The sequence below is a fragment of the Myodes glareolus genome, chromosome 5 (assembly GCF_982192425.1).
Source record: "Myodes glareolus chromosome 5, mMyoGla1.1, whole genome shotgun sequence".
NCBI lineage: Eukaryota > Metazoa > Chordata > Mammalia > Rodentia > Cricetidae > Myodes > Myodes glareolus.
In genome coordinates, this window is record NC_142030.1 from 386,116 (window position 1) to 392,697 (window position 6,582).

Below are 6,582 nucleotides of genomic sequence, written 5' to 3' on the forward strand. Positions count from 1 at the left end.
CCTACTCAGCTATAGTCTGTACATTTCCAAGGCAAACCAAATAAAGATGGGTCAGCCAATTAATTATCTGGATTCCTATTGTGTGCCAAATTCTGAATCCAGCAAAAGGTGACAGAAACAGATATAACAGATGAAGACATCCTCTAAACCACATAATCTACCACAAATTTTCTTAGCTGCGGTTTCTACTTCTGTGAAGAGACGGAATGACCACAGAAACTCTTATAAATGAAAACATTTAATTGGGGCTGGCTTACAGTTTTGAAGGTTATCATCATGGCAGGAAGCACGGTAGTGTTCAGGCAGACATGGTGCTGGAGAAGGAGCTGAGAGTTCGACATCTTGATCTGTAGGCAGAAGGAATCCATGTCACCAGGCCTAGCTTAAGCATATATGACCTCAAAGCCCACCTCCACAGAGATACACTTCCTCCAACAAGGCCATACTTCCTAACAGTGCCATTCCCGATGGGTCAAGCATTCAAACACATGAGTCTGTGGGGACCAAACTTCAAACCACCACATTCCACTCACTGGCCCTCATAAGGCTTGACGCCATAACATAATGTAAATGCATTTAGTCTAATTTCAAAAGTTCCCATACTCTATCACAGTCTCAACAATGTTTAAAAGTCCAAAGTTCAAAGTCTCTTCTGAGATTCATGCAATCTCTTAACTGGAATCCCTTATAAAATCAAAATTAAAAACCAGGTCACATACTTCCAACATATAATGGCACAGGATATATATTACTGTTCCAAAACACAGGTAAAGGAGGATACTGAGGAAATACTGGGCTAAAGCAAGATCAAACACTGACTGGGCAAACTCCAAACTCTGCACCTTTATGTCTAATATCAAAATGCTCTTCAGATCGCCAAATCCTTTCAGCTTTGTTGATTGCAACACATTTCTCTCTCTAGAAAGGTTCCACTCGATCAGCAGCTTTCCCAATGGCTCTGGCATCTCCAATATCATGGGGTCTCCAAGGCAATCCAGGATTCACCTTCACACAATGGCCTCTCTAGACCTCCATGCATGGCCTTAAAGGTTTCCCTTGTAGTGGAGGGAGATTCCATAACTCCTTTCTTCTAATCTTGATTCTAAAGCCAGGACCATTTGGCTAAAGCTGCCAAGTTCTGCTGCTTGCTGGAGCTAGAACATGCTCCCCTCACTCAATGAAATCTTTACCAGCTTTCTGGTTTTGATGGTTTGCTTCACTGCCTAAGCTTGTCTAGCCTGAAACTCTAACTGTAGACCAGCATGGCCTCAAACTCAGAGATCCACCAGCCTCTGCCTTCCGATTACCCTAATAATGCCATTCCCTATGGGCCAAACATTCAAACACACGAGTCTATGGGAACCATACCTATTCAAACCACTACACAAATGGTACTGAAATTGGTTCAATTGTCCATGAACCTTCCAGACCAGACTGTAAGTGCTTTACTTCCCTGTCTTCTCGGAACTTCACATACTGCCTAACACAGAACCTTAATGAATATCCAGACCATGAAATCAATAACTCAAGTCAATGCATTATTTAAACCTCTACAGTACTGGGTCATCCTAACTCTACAAATGAAAGGTAGAAAGGGTGTTTGATGAGGGCTTTTGAAGTATCAGGAAGTGAAAGGAAACTCCTGGAGTCAGTCTCACCACTACCAGTTAAAAGCAACTCTGGATGTAGTTGGCTACTGTCTTTGCTATTCTGGATCCTCTGTTCCCTCCTCCTACTGGCACCTTCTCCTTTCTCCCTCCCAGCTATAATGGGAATAAACCTGTCACCTCTTCTTTCCCCACTGATCAGAGTATGTGGTTTCTTCTTGCCACCAAAACCTTTCAATTCCTACCTCACCCCTAGACCAAACTTCCCAGCTGTTGTGCTGCTGCTAGCTCATAGCACCAAGTCTTAAATCAGCACCATTGCCTGCCAAGGGTTTGACCAAGATTCCAAGCTGAAGACCAGGTCGACAAGAGGGCAATCAGGAAACAAAAGGTCTCCAGGAAGAAACAAAGAGGCTGATCCCAATCCCAAGATGACAGACAGCCACCACAACACCAAGCCTAAGCCTTGTTCTAACAGTGTGGATGGGCGCCATGATCAGACAAGACACACAGGCTGCTTGCAGACAATCTCTAGACTGGTACTCTCGGGACAGAGAGCAAAGCAAAACTACCAGAAAATATCCTACGGGACACCAAAGAATTCATCAGTCTCCCTTCTTCTGTCCCAAAATTGGGTTGAGCTTAGTCTAGCTCCTCTGCACAAACCTGAGAATCAGGCACAACAACTCGTCAAACCATGGCCACGATCCAGCTCTGCTCAGGAACTCTAGACTCTAGGCCCCCAAACAGAGTGGGGTACCTTCCAGGCTCCACAGAAAGGGCTTAGAAAGAAAGGAGCTTCCCACTATGGAATTATTCTGGTCATCGACTTTCTTCTTATGAGGTCACTGTAAATATCTAACACACAATCTTTAAGAACCTTTGAGGTCTGAACCAGTCCTAGCAAGAATTCCCAATAGAGACTCATGTGCTCTTATGGTAGCCAATGGCAAGGTTGGCAAACTTCTATCTGTAATGTCTTAAAGGATAAGGTGGTAAATATTTTAAGCCTGCAGGTCACGTGGCTATTGTACCTACTTGACCATACCATTGTGGCAATACATAAGCAACAGGCATTTCTAAGATCCAACAAAGTACAGAAATAAGCATCTGGTCTACATAGGCCATAGTTTTGTTTTGTTTTGTTTTTACACTAGAATCTGTTCTTTTAGTATTTGATGTTTCAGAAAGGAACACAGGCCATAATGTATCTATGTATCTCTACTATGAGATTCAGTTGTCCATATCTGCTACTTGCTCTATAAGGAACTAAAAAGAAGTCTAGTCTGTTTATTCTAAAAACTTAACCTGAATCAGAAACTTAAGCAAAAGTGGAAATGGCTATAGACATCATTTCTGGGGGCTTCAGAGAAGTAAAAACTAGATTCCTTATGCTAGATGCTAAGACCTGGAAAGGAAAGTAGTACATCCAAGACGGTGGACAGGTCGCCGACTCTGTGCTCCTACTCAGTGATAGGAAGGAAGGAAGGAAGAAAGAAAGCAAGCCAGAAGCACTTCCTGAGCCTCTAAGTCAGTGCTTCTCAACTTTCCTAGTACTGTGACCATTTAATACAATTACTCAAGTCATGACCTTCAACCATAGTTATTTGTGTTACTTCATAACTATAATTTTCCTACTGTTATAAATCATAATGTAAGTATCTGTGTTTTCCAAAGGTCTTTGGCAATCCCTGTGAAAGTGTTCGTTGATCCCACAAACGGGCCACAACCCACAGGCTGAGAATCATGACTCTAAGTGAACCACAAAGGTCAAGAAGGCAATATGGGGAGGGAAGTGAGTCTGCATGTGTTGATTCTGCATGTACTCAGACACGGCTACTACAAGAAGAAAGTATACACTAAAATCTGCATTTTAAAAACAGATATGGTCTGACAGAAGATGTAAGTAGTTAATAGAAACAAGCCAAGGAGTCTGAAGTGGTCCTGGGATTATAAGCATAACAAAGCATAAACCTGTACTTCCAAGCTCTTCCTAGAATCTCTCCCCAGAACTGAGTTCCATCTCACACTGTATATCTGACCATAAATGTTTCTATACCGATATCTAACGTCATTCCAAAGATTTCCAAAAACAAATCAAATGTGTCTCCCTTGAACAGTTTGAATACTAACTTTATTTCTACCAACTATTAAGGCTAAAATTTTAGCACCTTCCTTCCCCATGTCCTGTCCCCAAATCAAAATGGCTGTCTGACCTGTCTCTCGTTTCCATTCCCACAGGCTTCACAGACTCCTACCTCCAGTCTGGCATCTTACTTGTCTTTTGCCTGTACTATCGCCCCCACCCCATCCAGGCTTATAGGGTCTTACCCCATTTTATTTACTCATCTTCCTCCCATGCATACATTCTCTTCAAGGTCACGGCTCACTGCTACCTCTCTAGCTTCCAAGCTTCCAGAACCTTACCTAATTTAAAGGGCACACAATAACTGCTGAATGAGTGAACCCTGGTTTTTATCATAAGGCATGTCTTACTTCCCACAACCCTGAGCCCAGAGCTGCATACTCTGTATACCCTCTACCATCGTACTGTCTCCCTTCTACCTATCTACCATTCTGGAAAAAACCTCTGGCTTGAAGAACTCATCAATTCCTGACCCTCTCCATGTTCCTGTCACTGCTGCATCACATCTCTGCCCACGCTCGCCTAGCCTTGTCCAGTCATGACGTTCATACCCTGCCCCCTCCATGTATTCCAACTCCCACGCAACTGACAACTGTAGAGATTTAGGGGGAGCTAGGAAAAGTAGGAAAGGGGAGATGATTTTAAAAAAATGACAATGAAGGACATTAAGAGGGTATGTTGGAGCCTTTGATCCCTAGGGGCATCACCCTCCCAATGGGCAGGGTTGGCAGGCAATTGAAAGAGGAGGGGGAAGAGGAGGAACCAGATTTTTCCACTGAACGAAAAGCATGATTTCACCACTGCCTCTGTTGCCCTGGTAACCATGGACAGCCCAGTGGAGAGTACAGTAAAAGAACACCGTGTTTATCTTTGCTGTCTGATCCACTTCCCTGTACACCCTTCCCTGACCACCTCTTGTCCCCTAGGCCAGCTCCAAATGTCATATAATGCCAGCATCACCGTTCCAGTCTGTTGCTCAAAACCTCAAGGACAGAGCTAATCCTGATTCTCAAGCACAATGTATCATGTCTCCACATCCTGGGGGTTATCTCACCACACCCACTTGCCATGCCAGGTAGCCCCGAGAACCAACAGCTGGACTCAACGCTCAAGAATGGCATCCACATTACCAAACAATCCACTGGACAAGGAGAAATGAAAGGATGGAATGGAGAAAACTGCCCAGCTGACACCTTTCATAGTACAGAACTGCTGGGGTATGCTGGGTACCTGTTCAGCTAAACCTCTCCTGTTCCAAGACCAACAAAAGGATTCTAGCTGGGGATGAGCTGAGAGAACAGGTCCATTCAAAAACCACAGATCCTTTCTCCTACATAGACATACACACCCTATCAGTGTGACCTCAGAACAGAGAGAAAGCTATCACCGTGGGAGATTATATAAGCGTTATATAACATGATGACATCAATAGCACCAACGCAGTTATCCAATGCCAGAGACAGGCCAGGAGTGGAAACCAGCCCAAGGGGCTGGCATACCAATCCTCTAGCCACCAGTGCCAAAGAAAGCCAGGCCCTTGCTGCCTCAGCCCTGTCTATACCTGCTCCTTTCACCCAAGAGAACAGAGACTTGCCTGGCTCTTGCATTCTTCTTCCCCTGCTGGGTGGCAGGTGGGGGCCACAGAACCAACACCACCCTGGCTAAAGGCAGACTGTACAGCCTGGCAGGAGGGTATCCAGGAGCCTCGGCAAGTGAGGGGGAAGGTACAGAGACCCATCTATCCTGACATAAGAGGCACTGCAGCAGCAACAGGTTTGGCTGGACCCGCTGTCCTCTGCTCTGTGATTTGCTGTTTCTCTAAAAAAAAAAAATAAAATAAAAATTTAAAAAGATTACGTCCAATGTGAAATTTCAAAAAAATAATAAAGTCATATTTGGTAAGGGCCATATCCCATCTCTGATTACAAACAAAGCTAGGAAGGAGTCCTGAGTAAATTCAACGTTTCCCCATAGCCCCACTTCCCCCACGGGAAGATGACCCACCACCCAGAAACTTAAGTGCGGAACTTAGTCCACAGCTCTGACTCTATCTGCCCTATCTCTGTAGCTACCTAGGTTGCCAGAGCAGCTACCCAGAGGGCTTGCTCCTCCCCCCCCCACCCCCCGCAACGGCGCAGGCGTCTGTGGCTGGTGGATATGCACACGGGCCAGGGGGGCGCAGCTGGCCAGTTCAGAGCTCTGTCCAAGTCTCCCATAATCACTACCACACCCACGTTATTAATGGGGTGGGGGAACCGCACAGAACCTGCGCGGTGGCATCTCCTCCGGCTGCACCTGCGAGTACCAAGCTACACCCTGGCCTTCCCTCACGCACCTCCGAGCCTCTGAAGAACTAGAAGCAAGCTCCCACATCTCGGAACGTGCTGCGCCGTCCCTCGCCCCCTCAACCACCTGTCTCCGCTTCCCTCCCGGGAAGCCGCTCCAAGTCGCCGCACCCCTGCGTTAGCACCCTGCTCGCCGCCTACAGGGAAGCTGAGATGCAGGGCGCCGTTCAGGTTCGTGCGCCCAAGGCTGCGGCCCCTCAGGCCTGCACCGCCCAGGCCGCCGTCCGCACCCGCCTGCCCGCCCGCCCGCGAGGCGGCAGGGGAGTGGTAGGCGCGGCCGGGCCGGGCATGCAAGGGTCACGCGCGGCCCGCCCCGTTCATCCCGCCCCGCAGCTCCTACCTGGGCGGCCGCCGGCTTCCGGCACAGCTCAGCAATCGCAGCCCCGCGGCGCAGCTACCCGCGGGAGGCGCAACGCTGCGGACTCCGCTCCCTCCGAGAGCTCCGCCCGCTCTTCCCACGCTCCGCGCCCGCGCCGCGCCGCGC

The 6,582-nt window shown here is 47.4% G+C and overlaps 1 long non-coding RNA gene across 1 annotated transcript; it reads right to left on the reverse strand.

Moving 5' to 3' along the window:
- Positions 1–219: 219 nt before the first annotated feature.
- Positions 220–6,361, reverse strand: LOC146894771 (uncharacterized). Its single transcript, XR_015737821.1, has 3 exons — positions 6,089–6,361; positions 5,348–5,571; positions 220–347 (listed from the first exon to the last, which is right to left on the reverse strand). It is a non-coding gene; the product is annotated as an uncharacterized LOC146894771 (long non-coding RNA).
- Between the last annotated feature and the right edge of the window lie 221 nt (positions 6,362–6,582).